Source organism: Leptopilina heterotoma, unplaced genomic scaffold (assembly GCF_015476425.1).
Source record: "Leptopilina heterotoma isolate Lh14 unplaced genomic scaffold, ASM1547642v1 Lhet_88, whole genome shotgun sequence".
Lineage (NCBI taxonomy): Eukaryota > Metazoa > Arthropoda > Insecta > Hymenoptera > Figitidae > Leptopilina > Leptopilina heterotoma.
Genome location: NW_025111191.1, coordinates 2,693,436 through 2,708,348, shown reverse-complemented (window position 1 = coordinate 2,708,348; position 14,913 = coordinate 2,693,436). Strand labels below are relative to the sequence as shown.

Below are 14,913 nucleotides of genomic sequence, written 5' to 3'. Positions count from 1 at the left end.
TTCACAGGATTTCAATTATTTTTAAAACAATTTTAAATAAATTCCTGGAAAAATGTAATTAATTTCAAAAATGTTATGCAAGAATTCAATTAAATTTCACAAATAATCAAATTCTTTGCTGAATTTCAAATATTTTCAAAATCTACTATTTCAATAAAATTTCTCAAATGAATTCAATTATTAAAAGAAAATGTAATAGAATTCGTTGCAAGAATTCAAATTATTTTCATAAATAATAAAATTCTTTTACAGAATTTCAATTAATAAAATGAAATGTTTAAAAAATTCGTTGCAATATTTCAATTATTTTTCTAAATAATAAAATTCTTCACAGGATTTCAATTATTTTTAAAACATTTTTAAGTAGTTTCTTTGAAAAATGTAATTAAAAATCTTCAAAATAAATCAATTATTAGGTATTTATTTTTACTGAATAATTGTTTATTAAAATTGAATTCTCGTAAAGAATTTTGTCAATAAATTTTTTAAATAATTGAATTCTTTTGACGAATTTTAATAACATTTTTAAAAATAATTACATTTTTCGAGAAATTCGATTAAAATTGTATTAAAAATAATTGAATTCCTAAAAAGAATTTTATTATTTACGAAAATAATTAAATCCCTATGAAAATTTTATTAATTATGAAAATAATTGAATGTTTGCGAAGAAATTTATAAAAAATTTGTGAATAATTGAATTCCTGTGAAATTATTTTGAAAATAATAAAAGGTTTGAGTAGAATTTTATTAAATTTTTTTAAATAATTGAATTCATTTGGAAAATTTGATTAAAATAGTAGATATTAAAAATTATTGAATTGAGGAAAAATTTTGAAAATAATTGAAATTTTGCCAAGAATTTTATTAAAATTTTTGAAAATAATTGAATTTCGAAGAAAAATTTAATTATTTCTAAAAATAATTGAATTTCTCAGAAGAATTTTATTACTTTTGAAAATAATTGAATTTCTGCAATCATTTCCAATTTAAATAATTAAATATTAATTAAATATTAAATAAATAAATATTCTCAAAGGACTATTTTACTGATTATCTGTCAAAAGTAGTATAAATCTGTTAAAAAATATTTATCACAAGAGAATAATTTTTTTTCCCCTGACATACCGAAAAAGAAGCATTACAAAAGTTAGAGAATCATAAATATGGCAAAATTCAACTGTCACCGAAAATAGCATTCAAAGCTATTTCAACCAATAAAAAGTTGCTTCAACTATGCATAATATAAAATTTTTCGGCAAACAATTTTTTTTATTATTTCAATTTTAAAAAAACTTTGGATAATTATTTTCGTGCGTTTGACACATATATTAAAAGAAGGGGGGAGGGGGGTTTGAATAAGGAAACTCGCGGTGCACAGTTTCGTTCGCAATTACACCAACAGCGCACACCTTCTTTCGCCTTGTACCCCCTCACCCAACCCTCTCTCTCTCTTTCTCTCTCTTCTACTCAAACTCTATAGGGCAAACCACCGCGAACGCCCATTTAATTAATAGTTGCCAAGCATTCGTTGCTTCACTGCTTACGGAATTTTACCCGTGATTTTCGCCCAGTGGTTAATTATAGAATTATGTTTGTAATTCGCTCGAGAAATTCGATGCGAACTGACATTGACAATTATAATTGTTTTCATATTCTCGAAATAGTGGGAAAAAAAATAAAAGATAAACAATTTTTAACCATTTATGCAAATATTTTAATGTGTAATTAAGAAGAATAGTTTAAAAACATTTTTTTTAATTTAATAAAATTTAGATAATCGAGTAGAATTTAGTCGAGAGCGTCAAAACAATGAAATATGACAAATCAGCTGATGAGAGGACGGCCATTTTGTAAAATTTGTATCGAATACAGCGCCTCGGGTGGAGAAGCAACAAACTACAGTTTCGAAAATAAAAATAATTCTGCTTCTTTTTAGTACATTCTAACTATTTCTGACTATTCAGAAAAATATTACGAAAAACTTTTGATAAAAAAATCACTGAAAAAAAATTAATTAATTCAAATTATTTGAAAATATTTACTTGGTTCAACTAATTTTTATTTGGATCTAAAAAATATATATTTGATTTAAATAACTTGAATTAGTTCAATTACATTGACTCGAACCAACTAAATCATGATTTGCTAAATATTTACTTAATATTTAAATAAATATTTAAAACTAAATAGACAAGTAAATAAATTAAATTATTTTATTCCTATAGAGTTGTACGATAGTAAAAAAATTACAAGTACAAAAAAATAAATAATCAGGAGTAAGTAATGTATAATTAATTATAACAAGTAAACTTAATAACAAAAAAACTTTATAACAAGTAAAAATTAGTTATAACAAGTAAACTATTCCATTGAAACAAGTAATTTTTATTTCATACAAATAATTTTTTTTCAAGCGCAATTACGAATAATTGTAAATCATTTTATCCCTACAGTTGTACGATAGTAAAAAATTACAAGTACAAAAAAATAAATAATCAGGTCTAATTAATGTATAATATTCACAAAAGAGAATAACATCTCAATGTATAATCAAGTGAAAATTTCATTATGTTGTTCTTCACAGACAGCATTGTTAATCAATGAGAAAAGGTTAAAAGGGATTTTCAGATCTCTGTTCAGAGTGAGTGCGTTATAACTCTGGACGTGTGGCTGACCTAAATCAGAAGTAACTACTGGTTTTTGATACATGCCGTAATTACCGTATTTCTTCAAAACGAGTTTCAAATTTAAAAAAAGTTTCACGTTTAAAAACCCTCGAAGAGTGGAATTTTGATTATAAATATTTTTTTCCATTTTTATTTTCAATTTATGAATATTTAATAATTATTAACTATAATAATCTTCGTATTTCATTCTTTATAATAATATAATATAATTATATTCCCGTTTCTTAATATTTTTGTAGAAAATTATCAATTTTCATAAGGAAATAGTTTGTATCATTCCTATTTACTAATTAAAATTATTGCTTTAATAAAATGCAAAGCTTTTTAAAAATAAAGAAAAAAAATATTTATAAATTCTCTATCAATTACAAATTTTAATTCAAAATGAAATTCAAACTTTAAAAATTTTTACAAACTAAGGAAAAAAATTTTACTCAAAAAAATGTTCTCTTACATTTATTTACGAATTTCTTTAATTGTAAAATTATTCAAAAACATCAATAACTTCTTTTTTAAATAAATATTTAATTATTATTATTTTCCCACAGGAATTAAGACTTTTATAAATGTCAAATTATCATTATCATTTATATTAAGAATATTGTTACTGTAACTTCCTAAAAATTATTTTTATCATTTCAATTCAATTATTATTTTCTATAATTTTTAACTAAAATTTTTCTTTAAATCAAAATATTTAAAATTTTTTTAAAGTTCTTTGAAAATTTTTAAAACTATTTGTTTACAATTCAATTCTACGAAATTTCGATTATTCGGAAATTCTTCAATTAAATACACTGTAAGAACAATTTTGAAAATTTTCAAAAAAAATTTAGGAAGCCATTGAAAGTAAAGAAAAGTCTTATTTTCAAATATTTTTATTTGAAAACTTTTCAAAATTATTCACTTATTTAAATACAAAAGTAAATAATTTATTGAATTAATTGAATTGTTTTGACGAATTTTAATATAATTTTTAAGAATAATTACATTTTTCGAGAAATTCGATTAAAATTGTACTAAATATAATTAAAATTCTGCGATGAACTTTATTATTTATGAAAATAATTGAATTCCTAAAATAAATTTATTATTCATAAAACTAAATGAATTCCTAAAATAAATTTATTATTTATAAAAATAATTGAATTCCTAAAACAAATTTATTATTATGAAATTAATTGAATTATTGAGAAGAAATTTACAAAAAAATTTGTTAATAATTGAATTCATGTGCAATTTTTATTATTTATGAAAATAATTTGTAAATGTTTGAGTACATTTTTATTAAAAAATTTAATTCTTTTAGGAAATTTATTAAAATAGTAGATATTGAAAATCATTAAATTGAGAAAAATCTTTTGAAAATAATTGAAATTCAGAGAAGAATTTGATTATTTATAAAGAAATAAAATTTTGACGAGAATTTTTTTTAATTTTTGAACATAATTGAATTTCTGCGAAGAATTTTATTACTTTTGAAAATAATTGAATTCCTTAAAAAAAATTTTTATTATTTATGAAAATAATTAAATTATTGCGAAGAAATTTATAAAAAAAAATTTTTTAAATAATTGAATTCCTGCGTGAAATTTTTATTACTTATGAAAATAATTATGCGTACAATGTTATTAAATTTTTTTTTTAAATAATTGAATTATTTTCGGAAAAATTTATTTAACTAGTACCAAGATATTGAAAATCATTGAAATGAGAAAAATTTTTGAAAATAATTGAAATTAGGCCAAGAATTTTATTGACATTTTCGAAAATAATTGAACTTTGGGGAAGAATTTTTTATTTATAAAGATTTTGACGAGAATATTTTCTTAAATTTTGAACATAATTGAATTTTATGAGAAGAATTTTATTACGTTTGAAAATAATTGAATTTCTGCAATTATTTCTAATTTCTCCAAAATTGAATTTTTTAGGTGTTTTCAACAAAAATTTGAATTAAAAATTTATAAATTCTATTGTTTTTAAATTGCTTATTATACTCAAAAAAGCAAGTAAAAAGTTGTCAGCGCGCTTCAGCGCCCGAATTTTTGCTATTTATTATTAAATTTAACAATTCAATGATTAAATTTTATTTGAAAATAAATATATTAATTATTAAATATACATATAATTAATATTTAATAATTTAAATAAATAAATTTAAATAAATTGAAAATAAAAATGGAAAATCCAAAAGAAAAAGAATTGTATACAAAAATAAGGTCGGAAATAAAATTCCTGGTGAATATAAAACTCTATACTGTTTTTTTTTTTCTCTTTTTTTCCTTTCCTTTTTTTTATCGATTTATAACCATCGATTCATGATGGAATCAGGGGGTTCGCTTTTCGAAATACTAGCGAGTTGTTACAGTAGTTTCGCGAAGGTAAACTTTAGCCCAAGTTGGGTATTGCGAGAGGATGCCTTGGAGTTTGAGTCACACCATCATCGCATGAATACGTAATACAGTAATCTTATGCACCGCTCGACAACTTTCAACCAAGATTGTGACACGCGCTTCCGTTTTCCCGTGGAAAGCTCTGCAATGATCGCGTCACCCATTCTCGTAAATCTAACCAGGACGAACTTTTTGAATAGTGCAAAAAAAAAAAAAGAAAAACAAAAGAAAGAGGATATAAGGACAATTCTCGACAACATTTATCGTTGTACTAACCAAATAGTAGTCACAACTATTCATTTCTCGTTTACTAACCAAATAGTAGTCACAACTATTCATTTCTCGTTTACTAACCAAATAGTAGTCACAACTATTCATTTCTCTCAGTGTATAGAAAAAAAAATATCGCTAGAATATTACAGTAAAACAAAATACTCAACCCATCATTCGGAGTACATTGTTCCAAATTAAAATAAACCCTATATGCATATAATATCACAATAATTGTAAAATGAAAAAGTGATTTTAATTTAAAATGATCGTAACATAGATTTTAATAATGAAACACAATTTGGTTGGGTAATTAATAAACCATTATTTCATTCGTGTGCATCATTCTCTTTTTAGAGAGTGAGGGGGGGGGGAGCACGTAACATAAATATATATATATATATACAGAGTGTGTGGGTCAAATTTAATATCGGTGTTGTATAGCTCACTTGCGGAAACTCGTTTATGGCAAACTTTTGAGCATGATAGCGCTCCGGTTTTGGACGTTAACATGAATTGTGGGCCATGTCGATCCACGATCACGCACCTCATCATTTTCACACTTGCTTTTATATACAATCTTGTATATGTGTTGCATGGTAACCACTTGCATGAGGGGGGAGGAGGGTATCGTATTAGATTTGGCACCTGTAAGAGCGACGTACGTCGTTCTCCATCCGGTAAACTAGCCGCGTAATTAGCCCGACTAATTGATTTACCGGAATGAGGAAGTCCTAAGAGAGAAATAGCACATGTAATGCTCAACTGAAACAGGAGAGAGATAGAATTTCTGAGTGAAGAGAGAAAAGTCGAGTTGAGAAAAGAGAGAGAAAGAAAGAAAGAGAGAGAGAGAGAGACCTATTGGTAGCAAAGCGAAATGTGGTTGAAACCTCGTTTATTACGAACTCTAATGAAACTTCGACAATGCCACAGCTCTTTTCGAACAAGCGATGCCTTATACACTTCTCTCCATTTTACCTTTCTCTTCTAATTCCATCTGCTCTAAGCTCTTTTGTTACTTAATTTAATATTATCTCATTTCTCCATTTGTGTTGAAATTTCATTTATTAATGTTTGTTATAAATGATTCTAAAGAAAACTTGTTATGAGCAATGAATTTTACTAAAATTTCGTCCTATTTCCATTTTTCCAAATAAATTAATAAATATCCCCTTAATCATTAATTTTATACTAACTTTGATTTCAAGTCTAGTTTTAATTAATTTTATTCAACTTCAAATTTAATTAATTTTAATTTTCTATTTCCTTTCATTAACTTTCTTTTACAACTATTATTTTTTCAATTCTCTTTAATGCCAAGCTACGAGGTATTACAAAGCGTTGGATCTTAAATTTATACACAAAATTAAAATAATGTAAATTTATACACAAAATTAAAATAATCTAAATTAATTTTTTCTACGACAAAAATGTGTCTAAATCAAAAGCAAATAATTTGGTAAACCATTTTGAAAAAAAAATTGATTAATTCTAATTTCAATTAATTTTATTTTTCAATTAATTTTTCAACATCTTATAATTAATTCGAATTTTAAATAATTTTCTTCATCAATTTCTCTAAACTAATTCTAATATTAATAAATAATTTAATTTATCACACAGTCGTCATAGTTACTATTTGAAAATTAATAATTCTAATATTATATTTTAATTTTCTATTACTTGTAATTAATTCAAATTTTAATTCAATTTATTTATCAATTTCTCTTAATTAATTATAATTTAAATTAAATTTATTTTTCTATTTTTCTCAATTAATTTAATTTTTCAATTTCTTTCAATTAAGTTTTATTTTTTTTATTATGTTTAAGTAACTAGTGTAAATATCCATGCGTGAAAATTTATTATTTTTAAAAAATATAATTTTTCGAAATATAATTCTTCAAAAATACGATTAGAATTTCAATAGAAATTTTAAAAGTACCTAATAAAATTAAATTTTTTCAAATATCAATTTTATTTCAATGAAATTTGACAAAACTCTAAATTATTTCAGTTTCTCTTAATTATTTACAGAAAATTAATTATCTCAATCATTTTAATACTAATCTTCCAAAACTTTTAGTTACAATTTTTCAAGAACCTAATTTTCCTTAGAATCTCTACCGTAAATTATTCAATAATAATTTTTGTTAAGCAAATATTTAAAAACTTATTAATTATTATTTTCCCAATTTTCAGTCACAATTCTTCAAAAAATAATAAAATAATATTTAAAAATAATTTTTTAAAGTAAGAAAAAAAATTCTTTGAAATATAAAATTTATTTTAATGAAATTTGAGAAAATTTCCTATTTTTCAATATTTTAAAATTATTTTCCAAAATTTAACTATTTTCAAAAAATTTTAATTAAGATTCTTTAAAACTCACATTTTTTCTGAATTTCTAAATCAAATTTTTCAAATTTAATTAATTTTTGTTTAATATTTATTAAACAAAAATTAATTAATTTGAAAAATTTTATTTTAATGTTTATTGTTATTTATTTTCAGGAATTTTTTTTTTATAATGAAGACCAAGAATTAAAATTTTAAAATACTTTCAATGTAAAACTTTTTGAAATTTAATTACTTCTAATAATTAAAACTGCAATTCTTCCAATTCTTGAATTTTTTTTTCAAAAATTTTACTTGAAACTCATTTTCAAATTAATTGTTATCAAAAAATTCTATGAGAATTCTAAAAAATACTAAAATAAGTGATAAAATCATTGATTGTTTCTCAAAATTGCAACTCTAACTCTAGTTATAAATTTTTTATAATTCGAGAAAGATAATTCATAGACAAATCTCAAAATTCTAGGGGAATTAATTTCAAATATGAATTTTTGAATAATTTCAGATTCAAACTTTTAAAAATTCAACTATTAACTAATTTACTAATTAATTATTCTTCTTTATTAATTTCAGAAATTTTAATAAAATTCTTCACCGAATTCAATTATTTTCATAAATGAATTCTTCGTTAGAATTCAATTATTTTTATAAAAAGTAAAATTCTTTGCAAAAATTTAATTATTTTCAAAAAAATTTAACGATAGAATTTAATTTTTTCTTAAATCGTTATAAAATCTTTGAAAAAATCAATTATTCTCAAGACAGTTTTACGAAGGAATTCAATTTTTTCTTAATTCATTATAAAATCTTTCCAAAAATTCAATTATTTTCAAAAAATTTTACGAAAGTATTCAATTTTTTTTAATACGTTATAAAATATTTCAAAAAAATTCAATTATTATCTAAAATTTTAATAAATCCTGTGAAACAATTCATTTTTTTTGTAAATAGTAAAATTCTTTGCAAAAATTCAATTATTTTCAAAAAATTTTACGAAAGAATTCAATTTTTTTTAATTCGTTATAAAATATTCCAAAAGAATTCAATTATTTTCTAAAATTTTAATAAATCCTTCGAAACAATTCAATTTTTTTTGTAAATAGTAAAAGTCTTTGCAAAAATTTAATTATTTAAAAAAAAATCCACGAAAGAATTCATTTTTTTTTCTTAATTCATTATAAATTTTTTCAAAATTCAATTACTTTTAAAAATTTTTTTAAAATTCAATAATTAAATATTTAATTTTAATTTTCAACAAACACGATTATTTAAAAACCTTGAAAGAAATTATTCATAAAATTCAATTATTTTAAAAATTTTTAATTAGAATTATTATAGAAACTGCGAACATATTACCGGAATACAACGATTATTAATATCTTAGTTTTTTCAATTTCTATTAATTACCTACTTTTATTTCAAATTTTTTTAATTAATTTTATCCTTTAATTTCTTTTAAACAATTTTATTTACAATTTCTTTCAATTAGTTTTATTTTTTAATTTTATTTAATTAATTTTGTTCTCCAATTTCATTTAATTAATTTTCTTTTAATTTCTTTTAATTAATTTTCTTTTAAATTCTTTTAATTAATTTTCTTTTAATTTCTTTTAATTAATTTCAGTTTTAATTAAATATTTACAAAAACTAAAAAAAAATGATCTATTGTAATTCAGTTTATTTACTTGCTATGCGATTATAAAAGAAGGGGAATTTTTTTTCTATGGGAAAAGTATATAGAAGCATCACGTTTAGAGGTTGTGGTTTATATAAAGAACTTTTAAAGTTTTCCGCAAAACTAAAGTGCCTTAAAACGTCGTTACAGTAGCCAAGAGGACATGAAGTTTTAGTTGAATTTTGAAGTGCCTTTTAAATTATTATTAAAATTGCTACTTCGTTTACTTTGAAGCGCAATAAAAATCTTAAGTATCACACGTGACGGTAATTTTATGTTTCGCGTCTAAACTTCAAGTTTTAAAAAAAGGGCATTTATAATTAAAGTTTTAGAATTAAATATATTATGAAGATATTAAAGAATTAAAAAAGCACCTATTTCCCTCTCACTCCCTTTAAGAGCATCCATTATAAAAAGATTGTTTTAATTTCTTATCGGTTTTGGAAATAATTTTATATACATGCCTGAGACAGATATTTCCTTCTTTTTTTTTTCTTTTTTTTTGTTTTTGTCATATCTCACTCATTAATATTATATATAAGAAGAACGTCAAGATGATGAATATGCATTAAGCTAAAGTATAACGCTCCCCTTTTTCAACACGATGACCTAAAGCTTTCTACACGGATTAAAAGTGAACTGAGAAAACTAAATATTCATGAATGAGAAAAATGCTCCGAAAAGCAATTTCTAACCATAATTTTTCGATTAATAATTATTCGGCATTGCGAACTGTCTTCGTAAGTTTCCTCTCTGCTCGAAAATGATTTGCAATTTAAAAATAATAAAATAGAAAAAATGAAGAGTATACGTAGATCCTTTGCTTTTAGTTTTTCGATTCGAGATTCGCTATGCTTTTGAACATCTTGATAAACTTGGTGATAAAAAAAATTCTTTTTGGTTGCACCTGCTTTTTTAATTAGAACGGTTCCTCTAGTTCTTTTGGTCTTTAATCTTTGGCATTAAAATTTAGAGCCAAAATTTCATTTTAGTATTTCAAAAGTAAATTTTAGTAAAAATTAATAAAATTAACTTCGAACGTAAAAAAATGATTAGATACTCAAAAAAAAAACATTCTATTACATTTACTCACGAATTTCTTAAATTTGAAAATTATTCGTAAACATCAATAACTAAATTTTTAAATAAGTATTTAATTATTATTTCTCCACAGGAATTAAAATTCTTCAAAACATTCAAATTCAAACATTTTTAAAATTCAACAACTAATAAGAATATTTTTATAAAACATGAAGATATCAATCACTCCGAGTCTTCGACTCGAATTAATTGATATCTTCATGTTTTATAAAAATTTAAACTCCCATAAAATTTTTCAAAAAAAAATTAAATTATTTACAAAAATTAGAATAAAATTCGTTGCAAAAATTCAATTCTTTTCATAAATAATAAAATTCTTTACAGGATTTCAATTATTTTTAATACAATTTTAAATAAATTTCTCGAAAAATGAAATTATCTTCAAAAATTTTTTACAAGAATTAAATTAGGTACATTTCACAAATAATGAAATTCTTCGCTGAAATTCAAAAGTTTCAAAATTTACCATTTTAATAAAAGTTCTCAAAAGAATTTAATTATTCAAATAAAATGTAATAAAATTCGTTGCAGAAATTCAATTATTTTTACAAGTAATAAAATTTTTCACATGAATTCAATTATTTAAGAAAAAAATTGATAAAATTCTTTGTAAGAATTCCATTATTTTTATAAATTATAAAATTTTTCTGAGGATTTTTAAATTCATTTGTTTACAAATTAATTTTACGTAAAATTTCAAATATTCGAAAGATCTTCAATTAGATATACTTTAGAAAATAAAAACTAGAAATAACTTTAAAAAATTCCGATTATACTTTTTTAAAAAAATTAGTTACATGGGATTTTTAATTAAAAAGTATGAAAAATTCAGATTTTTAAAAATTTTAATTTGAAACCTTTACAAAATTCAATTATTACTAAAAATTGCAATTATTACTAACTTCTCATAAATTCAATTATTATTTGAAACTTTAACTGAAATTAATTTTTAAATCAATTTTTATTAGAAAATTCTACGAGAATTCAATTATTTATATACAAACATAGATAATTTATTGGATAATTGAATATTTTTTTAACATTGTATTCTTTATTCTTATACATAATTCTATCAACAAATTTTAAAATAATTGAATTCATTCGACGAATTTTAATAAAATTTTTAAGAATAATTACATTTTTCGAGGAATTCAATTAAAATTGTATTAAAAATAATTGAAATTCTGCAATGAGTTATATTATTTATGAAAATAATTAAATTATTGCAAAGATTTAATTAAAAAGTTTCAAACAATTGATTTTCTTCGAAAAAATGTATCCAAATTCTATTTTTAAAAATTGAATTCCTGTGAAATTTTCATAATTTTAGAAAATAATTGAATATTCTTTTTGAACTTTGGCAAAATTATTTTCAAATAATTGAATTCTTTTGAGAAATTTTATTAAAATAATAGATATACAAATTATTGAATTAAGAAAATTTTTTGATAATAATTAAAATTTTGCCATGAATTTTATTAAAATTATTGAAAATAATTGAATTTTCTTACTTTTGAAATTATTTATGAAAATAATTGAATTCCTGCAACAAATTTTATTACATTTTTTTTAATAATTGAATTCTTTTGAGCACTTTTATTAAAATAGTAGATTTTGAAAATATTTAAATTTCAACGAAGAATTTCATTATATTCGTGAAATGTAATTAAATTCTTGCAAAAAATTTAAGAAAATAATTCCATTTTTTAGGAATTTACTTTAAAATGTATTATAAATAATTCAAATCCTCAGAAAAATTTTATAATTTATAAAAATAATGGAATTCCTACAACGAATTTTACCAATTTTTTAAAATAATTGAATTTATGTGAAAAATTGTATTACTTGTAAAAATAATTGAATTTCTGAAACGAATTTCATTACATTTTATTCAAATAATTAAATTCTTTTGAGAATTTTTATTAAAATAATAGATATACAAATTATTGAATTAAGAAAATTTTTTAAAAATAATTGAAATTTTGCCATGAATTTTATTAAAAATATTGAAAATAAGTGAATTTTCTTACTTTTGAAAATAATTGAATTCTTGTGATAAATATTGTTATTTATAAAAATAATTTACTTCCTCCGAATTATTTTGTTATCTACGAAAATAATTAAATCCCTGAAAAGAATCTTAAAATTTATGAAAATAATTGAATTCCTGCGAAGAATTTAATGCCAAATTTTTAAATATTTAATTTTGTCGCGAAAATTTATGCAAATTCTATTTTAAATAATTGAATTCCTGTGAAATTTTTTTTTTTTTTTGGAAAATAATTGAATGTTCGTGTAGAATAATGTCAAAATTTTTGTTTAATACCTAATTTAATTCTTTAGGGAAATTTTTAAAAAATAGTAGAATATTGAAAGTCATTGAATGAAGAAACATTTTTGAAAATAATTGAATTTTCGCCATGAATTTTATTAAAAATTTTTAAAACAATTGAATTTTATTACTTTTGAAAATAATTAAATTCTCATGATAGTATTATTTTATGAAAATAATTGAATTTTACAATGAATTTTATTAAAATTCCGGAAAATAATTGAATTCTGTCGAAGAATTTTACAATTTATTTATAAATAAAATTGAATAGAAATAGTAGTAGTAAAAAAAATTCTCAAAAATTCTAGACTATTTTATTTTACTCTCTAAATATTAAAAATTACTCCTCTTTTTCCAAGTAATATTTTCTATAATTTTATCTAATTTTATACAATTTTTTCTAATATAAATTTTTTTTTAATATACTTTTTCTTTCGTAAACTTTTTCTTTCTAAATTCCAAGTCGAATTTAACAAAAAAAAAGATGATTTCGATTTTTTTTTTTCAAGGAAACTAGGATAAAATTATGGATGGAATATATTTTGTCCTGACAGCATATGCTCATATCCTTCCCAAATGTATAACATTGATTGAGCAACTTACAAGAATCAGTTCCATAACCCGCATATGTCACTCACTCCTACACGTATCTCTTCTGATGTAAATATCCCCGAACAAGCAAGCACTGCCCCAAAAACCACATTAAATCTCACGAGCCCTCCTTCTCTAGTGTCATAAAATTACGATTTCTTTTACAGACTTCACATCTGTAGATGAGAAAAATAATCTGATTTATATATAGTATACTTCTACTCTAGAAGACCATGTTGAAAAAAACTGTTCTATATTCTCCATTGATATAATTTCTCATACTCATAAACTTATTTAATAAATATTTGAATTATTTTACTTCCAGTACTTAAGAAAAATTCTCCTTTCGTTAAAAATAATTTTTAATTTAATTTTTATTTTTACAAATAATAGAATTTTTATTAAAAGTTTTCTCTAAAATTAATATATTAACTAACATTCATATATTATCAAAATTACCTAATAATATTACTTTATCAAACTTGGATAAATTAATCTGATTTAATATTCCCTTCTACTAGTTTAAACAGTAATGACATTTGTTATGTCGCAGTTTTTCCATAAAATACTTTTGCTTGGCATTCATTACTACATTTTTGCATTGCAATCGGAATTACGTTATCGTGCTCATAAATAATAAATTCTCCTGTATTTCCTGTACTATAAAGAAGCTATCCAAGTTCCCTTCTTTTTTCTCCTCCTTTTTTTATTAATTCAACTACAGAAGACAAAAGATACTTAAACAGAGTGTTCCTTTTTCAAACACTATAAAAATAAGAAACAAAAGTCTTGTTTTTTTTTCTCCATCCCCTTTTGACCATAGCAGCATTACAAAACTTTGTTATGTATTTTTATTACCAAAAATATTTTTCCGAAACAATCGTAAATTGCTATTAAGGGGTTATGTATTGAGAACGAGTTCAAGAAGACACAGAATTATTGAGATCGTAAAGTTTGATAAACATCTTAAGAGTAAAGTTCGAGGAAGTAATAAAGTGGAAGAGGGATGAAGAAAGAAAACAATGCGAAAAAAAGAAGAAAAACATATAACAACAGTATAGACCGAATGAGGAGATAAAAAACTAGTTCCAAATTTTCAATTAGTAAGCGACAAGTAAGAGGAAGCATTTTCTTTTTATATATATATATATATATATATATATAGTTGAGAAGATCAACAAGGAACTGGGTATTTATTCTGAAACTACCCTCTCGGGCATTTTCTTTCGTCGAAGATTGTTCCGTGGGATATTTTAATTTTCATAACTTCAGGAAGTTTCACATTTTTTGCGTATACATACTTTTTTACTTCTTCACTCAACTTGCGCTGTTAGTGCAAACTTTCTTTAAGGATTTTTCTCAGCCAGAGGAGACTTTTTTTCTTCTCTAAAAAGCAACTATATATCTAATCGGTTTTTTCTTCTTTTCTTTCAAGATGCGCCACATTTTTATATCAGATTATCTGATGAAAATTATCATCATCATAATTAAAAAAATGGT

The 14,913-nt window shown here is 21.9% G+C and overlaps 1 long non-coding RNA gene across 1 annotated transcript in view; it reads right to left on the bottom strand.

The window, feature by feature from the left end:
• LOC122511626 overlaps nt 1-14,913 on the bottom strand; it is a 98,056-nt gene that overhangs the window by 82,521 nt on the left and 622 nt on the right. The window lies entirely within an intron of this gene.